The following is a 16,258-nucleotide window of genomic DNA, read 5'->3' on the forward strand; positions in this document are numbered from 1 at the left end:
CCCCTCTCATATACCTCTCCATTCCATCCATCCATCTCATCCTCGGCCTCCCCCTCCCTCTTCCCTCCTCCATATAGCCTTTAAATACGATAAGTTTGACTAAAAGTTACTTAAAAATTGAGGTTCTCAGAGTAGAATCTATAACGTCATCGCTGTAGAGGTGTTTACGCCTTCATTCTAGCTTATAACGAACATCTTATAACGACCACCTCTTATAATCTCTCCCATGTGGCGGTGGAGAGGGACGCCTGCACGTGGTGGCACCCATCTACCCAGGCGGTTCCACTGCCAGGTTGTAACACGTCCCTCAGCTTTTTCCCAATCCCTCAAAAATGGCTGGATGGTGGACTACATGACTGCTTCAGCCTGCAGTCCACTGGGTTCACGTTTCAGATGAACTTGGGGCTATACTACAACTACTACTGCAAGTCAAGCCTTGGTGAGAAAGCTCCAGTATTTTTCTTTAATATTTAAAGACTGACATTTCTTAAAGTTTAGCGCATTACCTAAAGATGTTTGAAGATATACAGCATCCCTACATGACGACGAGTTTGTGGGAAAATTAAGCACAAGAATTATTTGCAGCTGTTAACAAACAAGACTGCCAGTGTTTATGGATTCAAGCTGTCATGGATGTCTGCTCAGCAATATCACATCTTGCTTGGACGTTATTACCGCTTTCTTCCAGTGAGTTACGACTTGCCTCTGAATATCTTTAATTTAATATCTTAACAGTGTTATCTGAGTACGGTGGGAGACTGTTTCTTAATGTACAATGCTAGCCTATGAAGCCACGTAACTATGAGTTGCCAGTGAATATTTGGGGCAGTATGTTGTAAACAGTCACTTATGCTTTCTGCATTCAGCTAGAAAGGACTATTCACTACATTCACTGGCAGAAATTATACTCTCCTTTTATTCTCATGATGAAATAAAGGAAAAGAAACGTTATGTAACATTATGAAGAAGGATCTGCCATGGTGACGGGACTCTGACAGAAAACGTAAAGACTTTAATGAGCTTCTGGACCTGCATACTGAAATTAAGAACTTAAAAGAGTACAAATTTGTGAGTGAAACTTATAAAAGATTGCCTCCTATCGGGTTTGAAATCTTTACCCCATTGCTATCAACCCTGTCTTCGGAGCTGGCAAGAATAAGTGAGATCCAGAGATCCTCCCCAAAATTTTGGACAAGAAAACGGAGGTCGTAAACACAGCTGATACTGCAAGACAGGTACAGTACGTGCAGACGTGAGTGACCTTAAATCTAAGTTTGGTTGTGCTATATCGCGGTTACAAGAGGCTAGTAGGGATGTCATACAAGAAGTTACAAGGGACATGACAATGACAGAAGCTGACGTCCTTGACCTTCCAACATTGAGAAACAGGGAGTATGCCGATGTGGTGTCAGGACGCTCATCTATTAACGTGGAAGGGGCGGTGGGAGGCGTTGGTACTGTGGGAGAGATGGAGGGACGGAGTTGCTGGGGAGGATGGTGGAAGGAACAGGGGAAGTGCTATTAATGAAAGGGAATGTGATGATGTCAGAGGCACTAGAAATGCGGAAACTATAATGGAAAATGCAGGCAGAATGAATGCAAGGAGTTTGGGTATTAGGAATGGTGATGCAGTGATGTGCAGCAGCCCAGCACCGTGTGTTACAGACCGCGGTACTGGGCCCATCAGCAAGGGTGTGCACCGCACCCCTCACACCCCACAACATCAAGGTGTGCGTCAGACGACCCAGGTGAGGCGAGAAAGTGTCACAGTCCCAGATGAAAAATGGACTTTGGTACAGTCAAGGAAGGAGAAAAAAAAAAAAAAGAGGTTTTAAGAGAAGTCAGCCCGTCGTTAAAGGTATAAGAAAGTATAATGGTACACCTCCGGACGGAAATTCGTGATACACGATAATCTGCCACCAGAGGTTAGGTTAATCGCACGCGTCTACCTCCCCCCCCCCAAATGCCCCTACTTACCTCCACCAAAACACTGATTTGTTGGGCGGATGGATCGGAGATATGGAGCTTTGTTCACTCACGTCTTGCCGCATATAATGTTACTTTCATTTATCTTACTATTAGGTGTATTATCAAGTGCATAGATCCATCTTCAGTTCCACGAGAAGTGATTATATCGAAGTTTTAGCAGATTTCAATACAATGACCTTAATATATAGTCTGGTTTTCAAATAGTTATCCAACGTGTTCTAAGCAATAGACTAAAATCCAACTAACAGTTAAAAATTATATGGCCAGATAAGTCCCTCTCTTGCCTTGTCATCTGGACAGTCACATATGCACCCACCTACTTATCCACCTACCCACTCAACCCATCCAACACAACCCACCGACCTCACCACTGCCACCCACCCAGCCCATCGATTCCTGTTATCCACCCTGCTAATCCACGAATGCCACAGACGAAGTTCACCTAACAATGCCACTTAACTCATTTACTCATTCACTTCTCCACCCTGAACCCATCCAGCCACCCAACCCAACCACCCACTTAGATCATCCTGTCCACGCAAACGTCTCAGCCACCCTGGCGACCAACGGTGTCCACTCACCCTGGCGACTCACTTTGCCCACACATCCCGACAACCTATCTTGCCCACCGACCCCTACCACCCACTCTCACCACTCACAAATTCCACCCATCCTTCCCACTGACGAATTCCACCCACCCTGGTCACACAACAATGCCATCCATCTCATCCATCCACACAACCCTCTCACCTCTCCCTGAACACTCCCCACCCACCTCACCCTGCCTATCCACCCATCCTGTCCACCCACTCCTCCCACCGACTCACCGGTCAATCTACCCTCCAGACCCAACCCCATTCACCCATTTGAACCCAACCTCATTCACTCCGCCACCCCATTCACCCATTTGAACCCAACCCCGTTCACTCCGCCACCCCATTCACCCATTTGAACCCAACCTCATTCACTCCGCCACCCCATTCACCCATTTAAACCCAACCCCATTCACTCCGCCACCCCATTCACCCATTTGAACCCAACCCCATTCACTCCACCACCCCATTCACTCATTTGAACCCGACTTATCCATCAAACTCATCTTATCCAAACCAGACTTACCGACCCCTCCCCGACCACCCACATATCCAGCCACCTACCCACCCAGCCCACCAAACGCATCCACTCACTAACCCATTTACCCTTACAACAAACCCAAAACCACTCCACACACCACACCCAACAACTTCCCTCCCCCCCTTCTCTCCACCATTACCACTGTCCACCCACCCTGGCGATGCACCGAACTACCATACCCACCAACTCAACCTCATCAACTCCACCCCTCCAACCAACTGACTCACACACACACAAACACACACACACGCCCATCTCAACAGTTACTTCAACAAACAAGGGATGAGGCTATGGCACACCTAATGTCTGACTTGGCTCGTATCTCTGACTGGGGTAAAAATAATATGGTTGTCTTTAATGCATCTAAGACTCAGTTCTTACACCTATCAACCCGACAAAATCTTCCACAGGTATACCCACTAATGTTTAATAATATTCAGCTTAATCCTGCATCATCCTTGAACATGCTTGGGGTTTCATTTACTCGGTACTTATCTTGGAAAGATCATATTACATCTCTTGTAAAATCTGCTTCCAAGAGATTGGGTGTGCTAAGCCGACTCCGCTCTTTCTTTACCCCTGCACAATTGTTGACTCTATACAGGGGTTTTATCCGCCCCTGTGTGGAGTACAACTCTCATGTGTGGGGAGGCTCCCCACATACAGCTCTTCTCAATAGGGTGGAGTCAAAGGCTTTTCATCTCATTAACTCTCCTCTTCTTACTGACTCCCTTCAACCTCTGTCTCTTCGCCGCACTGTTGCATCTTTATCTCTTTTCTATCGCTACTTTAATGGTCACTGCTCCTCTGAACTGTCTGCTTGCATTCCTCCACCTCTACGACGGGCGCGTAGCACCCGTCTGGCAGCAAACTCTCATCCCTTTTCTGTCCAACTCTCTAATGCAAGAGTTAACCGTTACTCCCAGTCTTTCATTTATGCAACAGGTCAGCTCTGGAACTGTCTCCCTCTGTCTGTATTTCCTGCTGCCTATGATCTCCAGTCTTTCAAACGCAGTGTGTCCAGGCATCTCAAAATGATCGGATCTTGAATTTGGCTCTCTATTGTATTTTGTTTTTCTCTTGGAGAGAACTGTTACTGCGGGCTCATGGCCTTTGGTTCCTTCTTCCTCGCATAAACACACACACACACACACACACACACACACACACACACACACACACACACACACACACATATGCGCGCGCGCGCACAGAGAGAGAGAGAGAGAGAGAGAGAGAGAGAGAGAGAGAGACTGACACAGTAAGTGTGCGTCCACACGTGTGCTCGAGCAAGTGCTGGCAACATGTAAGCAACACAGTAACGATCACGCTGCAAACATGTTGGGAACAGCAGCGTCCAGATCATGTTGGCAACATCATGATGAAGTCTCAAGTGCCTGGTATGGATACACTTATCCCATCGCCTCTCCTGCAAGTGTTCGAAACTGCTCTGAAAATTTTCGCATACATATGTCCAAATACTGCTGCAAACATGTTCTCAAGCATGTTGCCTGCCGTGTTGCCAATATGCGTTCGAGAGCACGTGTGGACTCGCCCTAAGAGAAACAAAACACACACACACACACACACACACACACACAGGGAGAGAGTAGTTCACAACAATTTCACTCACAAATCATCCTCAGTGGTTGTTTATCCCCGAGGAAGATTGACCTCAAGTCTTACGAATTACTGTTTGATGGTTGACTGTATAATCATTGAACAGTATGAACAGCACGTAATATAGAACCTAGCATAGTTATGGTATTTAATATTTCACCAAAGTATTCGCACATTAAAACTATTACCAATTGGATGGCATATCATGGAATCCTAATGGAAATACATCCATAATATAGCTGAATTAAAGGGTATATGTCGGAGATAAGAGTCAACGTACTGTGCAAGCTGCTATTAGAACAATACTAGATGCTTCCTCATCTCATCCATCTCCTTCACTGTCCCCAGATCTTCCCTCCCTCCTTTCCCACCCTTCCGCATTTGTGTGTGTGTGTGTGTGTGTGTGTGTGTGTGTGTGTGTGTGTGCATATATCTGTTCTTATCTAATTGTATCTTTACAGGAATGAGTCAAGCTCGTACTGTCCCGTGTATCAAACCATTTTTGTCATACATATCCTTAAATTTATGAATATTTTTGGCACTCATTATTTCATTCAGTAGCGCGAATTTCCTTACGTCTTTCTCACCTCTCTTTTTATGTTTTTTTTTTTTTTTTTTCAGTGTCCTTGCTGATGCTTCCCCATTGGTTATATGCTCATTGATGTCTATTGTTTCTTTCGCTGAGATATATTTATATAGCGTCATCATGTTTCCTCTTCCTTCTCTCTTGTAGTATTGGTAGGTTCAGTTTTTCTAGTCTTTTTTCATACCTTAGATCCTTTAAGCTTGGTACCCATCTTGTAGCAGCCCATTGTACTTTCTCGATCTTATCTATGTGTTTTTTGACATGAGGATTCCAGACCATTAATGCAAATTCAAGGGTTGGTCTGATGAATGAGGTAATTATTTTCTCGCCATGCCTTCATTTATATATGTGAATGCATGTCCCATATCAGCAAGCAGTGTGTGCATATTTCGTACCTTCTCATTTATGTGGTCTGCCGGAGAAAAAGTCTATTATTGATAATCACTCCTAGGTCCTGGGGATGAACTACCTACCTTATAATCCCGATCTGGTCCTTTTCCACGTTTACCAAACTTAATTACATGGCATTTGTCCACATTGACTTCCAGTTGCCATCTATTGTTCCATTTATGAAGCTTGTTTAATTCTTCTTGTAGCTCTCTGCAAGAGTCTGTAATTCTCCTTTTTATTTTTGCATCATCAGGAAACATATTTAGATAGCATCCCATTCAAATGTTCCTGTCTAGCCTATATCATTAATATATACTAAAAAAATAATTGGTGCCATCACTAAGCCCTATGGTACTCTGCTAATCACTTCCTTCCATGATGAGTAATTACTCCTTAGTACTGTTCTCATTTCCCTCTTCTGAGAAAATTCTGCATCCAACAGAACAGATTACCTTGGATTCCTCCTTGATGGTACAGCTTCCATAAAAGTCTTTGGTGCGGTATTCCGTCAAATGCTTCCTTAATATCAAAACAGATACCTTCCACCCATCCTTCTCTTTTCGGTGGTGATTCTGTAACTCTGTCATAGTAGCTTAATAGATTTGTAACACACGATTTTCCATTTCTAAAACCAAACTGTCTTTCTGTTATCATATTGTATTATTGCAGTTAGTTTACCTAAATTTTTCTCATTAGTTTTTCTAGTACCTTGCATATAACACTGGTCAGAGATACTGGTCTGTAGTTGAGTGGATTGTGTTTATTTCATTTTTTGAATAGGAGAACAATGTGTGTGTGTGTGTGTGTGTGTTTTGTTTGTGTCTTACTGAGTCAGTCTCTCTCTCTCTCTCTCTCTCTCTCTCTCTCTCTCTCTCTCTCTCTATGCGCCAGTGTGTTCTTACCTAATTGTTCTTACCTAATTGTATCTTTACAGGAATGAGTCAAGCTCGTACTGTCCCGTGTCTTAAACCATATTTATCGTACATATCCTTAAATTTGTGAATTGTTTTGGCACACACTATTTCATTCGGTAGTGCATTCCATTGATCAATTGCTCTGTTTGGGAAACTGAATTTCCTTACGTCTTTATCCCCTCTCTTCTTATGCAGTTTTTTGCAGTGTCTTCTTGCTGATGCTTTTCCATATGTTAAGTAATCATTTATGTCTATTTTCTCCTTCCCTGATATGCACTTATATAGCATTATCATGTCACCTCTTTTCCTTCTCTCCTGTAGTGTTGGTAGATTCAGTTTATTTAGTCTTTCTTCGTAGCTTAGGTCCCTTAAGCTTGGTATCCATCTTGTAGTGGCCCTTTGAACTTTTTCAATCTTGTCTATGTGTTTTTTGAGATGAGGACTCCAGACTACTGATGCATATTCCAGGGTTGGTCTAATGAATGATGTTATTATCCTTCTTAGCATGTCTTCATTTATGTATGTGAATGCTATTCTCATATTTGCAAGCAGTGTATACATGTTCCGTACCTTCTCGCTGATGCGGTCAGCCGGAGATAGTCTGTTATTGATAATCACACTTAGGTCCTTCTCTCTTTCTGATGTGTATAGGGTTTTATTTCCTAACTTATAATCCCAATCAGGTCTTTTTCCACTTTTATCAAACTTGATTACATGACACTTGTCCACGTTGAATTCCATTTGCCATGTATTACTCCATTCATGAAGTTTATGTAATTCTTCTTGTAGCTCTTTACAAGAGTCTGTGTTAGTAATTCTCCATTGTATTTTTGCATCATCTGCAAACATATTCAGATAGCTCTCATTTCCAGTGTTACTGTTTATATCATTTATATACACTAAAAACATGATTGGTGCCAGCACTAAACCCTGTGGTACTCCACTAGTCACTTCTTTCCATGATGAGTAGTTTCCTCTTAGCACTGTTCTCATTTCTCTTTTTATGAGAAAATCTTGCATCCAACAAAACAGTTTGCCTCGAATGCCTCCTTGATGGTACAGTTTCCATAAAAGTCTTTGGTGTGGTACTGTGTCAATAGTGCTCTTGAAATCTAAATTGATACTGTCCACCCATCCTTCTCTTTCCTGTATTGTGTTTGTTACTCTGTCATAGTAGCTCAACAGATTAGTAACACATGATTTTCCTTTTCTGAAACCAAACTGTCTTTCTGTTATCATACTGTGTTCTTCTAGATGATTTACCCAAGCTTTTCTTATAAGCTTTTCTAATACCTTGCTTACAACACTGGTCAGTGATACTGGTCGGTAGTTGAGTGGATTTTGTCTATTTCCTTTCTTGAATAAGGGGACAATATTTGCTTTCTTCCAAATATCAGGTAGTTTACCTTGACTCAAGGATTTCTTGAAAATTAAAAATAATGGTTTACTTAACTCCTTTGCACATTCTCGTAGTACCCAACATGAAATTTCATCAGGACCACTTGCTTTTCCTTTGTCTAATTTACTTAACTCCTCCTATATTACTTTTTCTGCTATTTGTATATCTGGTAGTATGTGTGGACATGCATGTTCCACATAGTCCCTCTCAAAAATATTTTCTTCTGTAAAAACTAATTGGAAATTCTTATTTAGTGCTTCACAAATATCTTTCTCTTGCGTATAAGTGATTCCTTCATCCGTAATGGATTGTATTATATCTTTTACTTTGGTTTTGCTTCTGATGTATCTGTAAAACAGCTTTGGTTGATCACTACTTCCCTCCTTATTCTTGTATAATGGTTTCTTGCCTGTTTGTAATTATTATACGCCCTTTCACTATTGTGTCTTCTGTATCAATTCCACAACAAATCTCTTTTTTCTTTTGATTTTTTACATTCTTTATTGAACCATTTCTGTATTTTCTTATCTGCTTCTTTGTGCTGTGGGATGTACTTCTGGACTCCTATTTCATAAAATTCACAGAATTTTTTATATTCAGCATTTAAATCTTGTCCTCTAAGCTCATTTTCCCAATCAACTTCTAAGAAATACTTCTTTAGGTCTTGATAATTTCCCTTTTTATACATTAGGCTCTTTTTGTAACTTTTATTGCTGTTAACTATGTCATATGCTATCCTGAAGTTGTAATTTAGTACTGCATGATCGCTTTTGCTGAGTGGAGGGTGATATATTAAACTGTCAATATCATTTTTTTGCCTAGTAAATATTAGATCTAGCACTGAAGGTACATCAAGTCCTCTTTTTCTGGTGGTTTCCCTCACATGTTGCGTTAGGAAAAACTCCTGCACGAGATCCAGGAGCTTTTGGTCCCAACAGCTTTCTTGGCTAATTATATCTAGAGTATTCCAATTTATATTTGTATTAAAATCTCCCGTTAGTATATTTTTTCCGATTTCTCTTCCATTTTATGTAGTAATGATCTTAAATTCTGAATTGTACTCTCTGCCAGGTCCTCATATTCGTCTCTTTCCCATGTGTTTGATCTGGGTGGCATGTACAAATTGGCTACAATTACTTTCCCTTCAGATGTGTTGATCTCTACTGCAATCAGTTCTACTTGTGATGGTATATCTAGTTTTATTTCATTGACTTTTAGATTTTTCTTAGTTAATATTATAATTCCTCCTCCTTTTTTTTTTTTTTTTAATTTCTGTCTCTTCTCCATATATTGTATTCCTCTAAGTTTAGTATGTTATTAGATATCCTTGGTGTTAATTTTGTTTCAGTTAGGCATATTATTTGTGGTTCATTTTCTCCGACATAATCATTCTTCTCTAATAATTTAGATACCATTCCATCCACATTTGAGTACATCAACTTTATCATCTTGTTTATATACTTGTCATGACATGCTTTTACTACCTTCCTCCTTTTTATTCCATCCTGTTTGTGTACCACTTTCGTACCTGCAATCTTAATACTTTGTAAAAAAAATTTGTTCTTCTCCTCTTCTGATCTTCCCTCATTTTTTGTTTTTGCTTCCTCCCTTTTCTCTTTCAGTAATTCCAGTTCCTCTTGTGTTAGGCATCTTTTTATCCATACATTTTTGAACTCCTCTTTTTCCATAAGATTCTTTGCATTTTTTAGTATCTCCTCCACAGTGTTTACACTCTGGAAAGTCACCTTTAGAGGTCTTGTCTTGCTTTTCTCGTATTTCCCGAACCTTTTGTGTTCCTCTATGTCTTTACTACAGATTTCCTCTGATACTTCTTTCAGTATCCTCATTACATTTGCCATCTCCTTTTTGTCTCTTGTGATCTTGTTTTTTACTTCTTCCTCTTCTATACCAGTGATTACTATAGATTTGTTTCTATCTACTGAATCTCTGACTAACTTTGGATTGTTTTGGACTATTCTTTTCACTTCCTGTTTAATGCTTTTTTTCCTCCACCCTTGTTTCTAAATCTTTCTTTACTTTCATCATGTGTGTGTGTGTGTGTGTGTGTGTGTGTGTGTGTGTGTGTGTGTGTGTGTGTGTGTGTGTGTGCTAATGTGTTTTGTTTGTGTCTTACTGAGTCTCTCTCTCTCTCTCTGTGTGTGTGTGTGTGTGTGTGTGTGTGTGTGTGTGTGTGTGTGTGTGTGTGTGTGTGTGTGTGTGTGTGTGTGAGTCAGTTGGTTGGGAGGGTGGAGTTGATGAGGTTGAGTTGGTGGGTGTGGTAGTTCGGTGCATCGCCAGGGTGGGTGGACAGTGGTAATGGAGGAGAGGGGGGGGGGGACATGTTGGGTGTAGTGTGTGGAGTGGTTTTGGGTGGGTTGTAGGGGTAAATGGGTTAGTGAGTGGATGCGTTTGATGGGCTGGGTGGGTAGGTGGCTGGATATGTGGGTGGTCGGGGAGGGGTCGGTAAGTTAGGTTTGGATAAGATGAGTTTGATGGATAAGTCGGGTTCAAATGGGTGAATGGGGTGGCGGAGTGAATGGGGTTGGGTTCAAATGAGTGAATGGGGTGGTGAAGTGAATGGGGTTGGGTTCAAATGGGTGAATGGGGTGGCGGAGTGAACGGGGTTGGGTTCAAATGGGTGAATGGGGTGGCGGAGTGAATGAGGTTGGGTTCAAATGGGTGAATGGGGTTGGGTATGGAGGGTAGATGGACCGGTGAGTCGGTGGGAGGAGTGGGTGGACAGGATGGGTGGATGGGCAGGATGAGGTTGGTGGGGAGTGTTCAGGGAGAGGTGGGGGGTTGTGTGGATGGATGAGATGGATGGCATTGTTGGGTGACCAGGGTGGGTGGTCGTGAGTGGGAAGGATGGGTGGAATTTGTGAGTGGTGAGGGTAAGTGGTAGGGGTCGGTGGGCAAGATAGGTTGTCGGGATGTGTGGCCAAAGTGAGTCGCCAGGGTGAGTGGGCACCGTTGGTCGCAAGGGTGGCTGAGACGTTTGCGTGGACAGGATGATCTAAGTGAGTGGTTGGGTTGGGTGGCTGGTTGGGTTCAGGGTGGAGAAATGAATGAGTAAATGAGTTAAGTGGCATTGTTGGGTGAACTTCGTGTGTGGCATTCGTGGGTTAGCGACGTGGATAATAGGGATCGATGGGCTGGGTGAGCGGCAGTGGTGAGGTCGGTGGGTTGTGTTGGATGGGTTGAGTGGGTAGGTGGATAAGTAGGTGGGTGCATATGTGGCTGTCCAGATGACAAGGCAAGAGAGGGACTTATCTGGCCATATAACTTTAAACTGTTACTTGGATTTTAGTCTATCGCTTAGAACACGTTGGATAACTATTTGGAAGCCAGACTCTATATATTAAGGTCATTGTATTGAAATCTGCTAAAACTTCGATATAATCACTTTTCATGGAACTGACGATGGATCTATGCACTTGATAATACACCTAACAGTAAGATAAATGAAAGTAACATTACAGTACATGCGGCAAGACGTGAGAATGAGCGAAGCTTCATATCTCCGAGCCATCTGCCCAACAAATCAGTGTTTTGGTGGGGGTAGGAGGGGGAGTTGGGGGGGGTGATAGACGTGTGCGATTAACCTAACCTCTGGTGGCAGATTATCGTGTATCACGAATTTCTGTCCAGAGATGTACATCTTTTAAGGCAGCCACTAAATTAGTTGATTTCTTCATTAGCAGAGTGGATGAAGAGGTAAAGAGTAAAGATATTCAGACATATATCAGTGATGTGTTTGGAGTAATTATAAATCCAATCTCTGAGCTAGAAATAAGATCTAATAAATTCAGAGCATATCAAGTTACTTTGAATATTGCAGACAGGGATAAGTTATTTAAGCCAGAATTATGGCCTGAGGGTTCTCACTCCAGCAGCTGAACTGAGAAGACATCAGTTGGTAGGGACTTTCAATGCAGCAGCTGACGGACACCACCACCTCACCTTTCCCATCGCCACCTCCATCGTGTTTGAGCTCTCACGAAAACACCGAAGACAGAGAAACCAGCCAACTATGGCAGCCAAGGTAGTAGGGCGGGTTAAGTGGTTCCACGTCCAGAGGGGCTACGGCTTCTTAAGTCGCCGGGATACGGGGGAGGATGTGTTCCTTCATCGCTCCACCATCGTGGCCCCAAACCCTGCCCACCCTGTGCCCTGTGTTGCTGCTGGCGAGGAGATGGAGTTTGTTGTGGGAGAGGATGCCAAGGGCCCTGCAGCTGCCTCCGTCACTGGCCCTGCAGGCCAGGCAGTGCGGGGCTCTCCCCATGCCCTCCCACGTCACCGGCGCCATCCTCGCCCTCAGTCTGCCTCTCCTGCCTCCTTCCCTGCCTCCTCTGTCTCCACCATTGTCACCATGTGTGTGGAGGTGGCTAAGGCTTTCTCGGGGGGAGATATGGCAGTCCTTGCCTGGTGCCTGCCTGCCATCTTCCAGGCCAATGGGGTCCCAGCCATATTAATCCAGGAGTCGTTTGCCTCCTCACCCATGGTGCAGAGGAGGCATGGGAAAAGGGCCCGTTCTTGTCGTCCCGGGCCCCTTGCGACCCCCACCACCTTGGTCCCGAGAGTGCTGCAGTTGGAGCCTTCAACCCCTCCAACTAGGATCCAGCTGTTAGGCCAGGCTATTTCCGCCGGTCTGCCTCCCGACCTCTTCCTGAGGTTCCTATGGAGGTTGGGGATGCTGCGCCCTCATCACCACCTACGGCTGCATCTGATGCCCCTGTGTCTCCTGTGGTGCCTGCTGCCGTGGCTCCTATTCCTTTTGTGGGGCAGTCATTGGAGGGTCCCAAGCCATCTGGCTCAGCCCGGCAACTCACCTGGGGTGACTTTGCATCGTTACCCCAGGCTGGCCTCGACCAGTTCCAGACACAGTTAAAGCATTATATGGACTCTGCACCTCTGGGACCCAGCAAGAAAGAGTTCAGCAAGGGAGCCTTCCGGACGGCTATGCTCTCCTTCACCGAGCTGCGCCGGGGGTCCCTCCAGGCTATCACCGACCCTGATGTATACAAGATGCTTTCATACACCCTTGAGATTGTACAGTCACATCTCTCTACCGATCATAACTCAGACTCTGCCTCCAGTACCACCACCGTTTGAGCCAGCCTTCGACCATCAGTTCTCCTGCCACTGTTTGTGTCTGCCATCTGTTGTTTCCTGTCTCGTATATATGGACAATATTTATATTCATTTATTTATTTTTTTTTTTTTTTGGATTCTTTGGCTTAATGGCCACAATATGGCTGATAGCCATAAAACACCAACCAAACAAAAAATACCTGAGGATATCATAGTTGACAAGTTTTATAACAAAACTGGGAAAAAAAAAAAAAAAACGATAAGACTATTGCTGGTGATATTAATTAATTTTTCTTTGTGGCTTTAGCAGTTTTATTGGACTGAACACATAGGCTTTTATTTTATTGTCTTATTTACTGTTTTATTTTTTTTATTGTCATTGTTATTTTTTTTTTAAATCTGTGACTAGTGATTTTTTTTTAGCATTTATTCCTTTTTATTTTTATTTTACATCGGTGTTATTAATTGAAGTTATTTTTTTTAATCATTACCATCTTTTTATTTACTTTTATTTTTTTTATCATTACTATCTTTTTATTTACTTCTTTGTGATCTTTTTAATACTAAGACATTGTAACTTTTTTTTTGTTCCATATAGTTGTTTTCATTTTTTTTCTTCTGATTTTTAAGAAATAATTTTGTGACTTAAATATCCATAATGACTGCCAGTGTACTTAAAATTTGTTCTTTTAACTGTTCTTCACTAAAGAAAAATATAAACTTGATTAGGGACTTAACGGTTTCTTTGTATGATAAAATATTTTTACAAGAAACTTTTGTTGTTGAAGATAAACTTGGAATTTTTGATTATATTGATGAACATTATAACTGTATTGGGGTTGGAGCATCTTATTCCGATAAAGTCCTAACTGCCATGGTAGGTAGGCCAGAAGGAGGAATGGCAATACTGTGGAAGAAAGATTGATTCTTTAAAGTTCAAAATATTTGTCTTGAGAAAAACATTTTGTTATTTAACATTCAGATATGTGGTAAAGATATTATATTTGTAAATGTTTACTTGAATAGTGATCTCTGGCAAATCTCTACATTAAATAAGTATATGGAGTCATCATCAGTTCTGCAGAATTTTGCAATGATTTTAACTATGACTCAATGTATTTTACTGGTGATTTTAATGCAAATCCTTTTTATGGTAGGGCATGGAGAAACTTAAATAATTTTATGACCAGGAACTCTCTTGTATGTTTTGATGTTGATGCCTTAGATCAGGACTCATTTACATTCACGGGTTATGGCAATACTGCTAGTAAAGTTAGACCATTTTATAGGAAGAGTCCATAATGATATTAAAGTAATAGATGTTGGTATTTTAAACCATATGAATGGTTCAGACCACCTGCCAATAGAGGTAGTATTAGAATTTCTGTTTGTCAATGCACCTCAAGAAAAAAAATGTAAAAGCAACACATGATGATAAAGAAAAACAGGCATTTGTGAACTGAAATAAGTTAAATGTGGAAGACCTGAGTAATATAAATGTCATTGTGGATAGTCACATAGATGCACTTGATAATTTTACTGTACACAGCTGCCATGTAACGGGATGCCGCTATCTTGATCACTTGAAAGACATCAATGAATTGTACAATGCTATAGCTAATAGTATATACACTGCAAGTGATGGTTTTAGGTGTAAATTTGTTAATACAGATAAATACAAGGTAATTCCTGGTTGGAACAAAAATGTCAAGCATTTACATAGTCCCTACGAGTCAAGTGGGGTTGGTGGAGGATTGGTGCCCCTCCCTGTAAAACAATTAACTCTAAGCCTTTGGCCACCCCATTTGGGATACATGGCGTCTGGCAATGAATGAATGAATGAATGAATTTACATAGTGTTGCCAGATATAATTACTTGGCCTGGGTGAGAGGTGGCAGAGACTTGGGTACTCCACAGCATGAAGCAATGCTAAATAATAGAAGAGATTTTAAACGAGTCCTAAATGATTGTAAGTTAAACAGGCAAGGGAGATATGCCAGACACTTACAAAGAAATTTACTTTTAGGAATAAAACTCAGTTTTGGAAAGAAGTGAATATCAGGGGAAGTAGAAAGTCAGCTGATGTGATAGATGGCAGCAGTGATAAATCAGAAATTGCAAATATATTTTTGGAAAGATTTTTATCAAATCAATCTTCAGTGGAAGAAATGAGTGAGAATAACTTTTTTACAGACCTAAAAAATCAGTGGCCTGGAAGAAATAAGTTGCACTTAAGAACTTCAGCACAATCACTCAAAAAGTAATTTCTATGCTAAATAAAGGTGTTGGCCATGATGGTATACACTCAGTATTTTTAAAACATGCTTCAGAAAAATTTTTATGCACCCTAGCTGGTTTTTACAATGTTTGTTTTACCCACTGTTATCTCCCTAGTGCTTTACTGAAGGGCACTATCAGTCCCATTCCTAAGGACAAGAAGAATACCACTGAGTCCATGAATTACAAGCCTGTAATGCAGTCCTCATGTCTTTTGAAAAATTTTTAGCTATTGATTTTAGATATTTTAATGGAAAAAGGTAAATTTGAATTTTAGGCAGTTTGGCTTTACAAGAGTATCATCAACCACTAGCATCATACGCATCTATGAGCTCCCCTATAGCTTTTTTTGTTGATATAAGCAAAGCTTTTGATAAAATTGACCACATGATGCTTGGAAATAAACTACTAAATTCTAATGTTCCAGTAGCTATGACCTTAATTATAATGCATTATATGAGAAATCAGATGGCAAATATTAAAAGGCAGACCAGCAGCAGTAATTACTGCTATATAGATCAAGGTGTGAGTCAAGGAGGGATTCTTTCATCATTTTTGTTTAATTTTTATATCAATGATATTATCAATAATATCTCAATATGCAATGGAGGATGTACTCTTGGTATATTTAAGCTTGATATAATGGCGTATGCAGATGATTTAGTACTTCTTGCTGGGTCAATGGCAGATATGGAGATTCTGTATGCCACTTTTTTTTCCTGTATAGTAGACCACAAATTAGTTATTAATAAAGAAAAAAACTATATGTATTTGTTTTAAACAAAATTCAGCTTTTATAAGTGATACTTTAAACTTGAACAGTGACCACATTGAAGTGGTAAACTGCTATAAATATT

The sequence above is a fragment of the Coenobita brevimanus genome, chromosome 16 (genome assembly GCF_032717465.1).
Source record: "Coenobita brevimanus isolate Jiangsu-jjx chromosome 16, ASM3271746v2, whole genome shotgun sequence".
Lineage (NCBI taxonomy): Eukaryota > Metazoa > Arthropoda > Malacostraca > Decapoda > Coenobitidae > Coenobita > Coenobita brevimanus.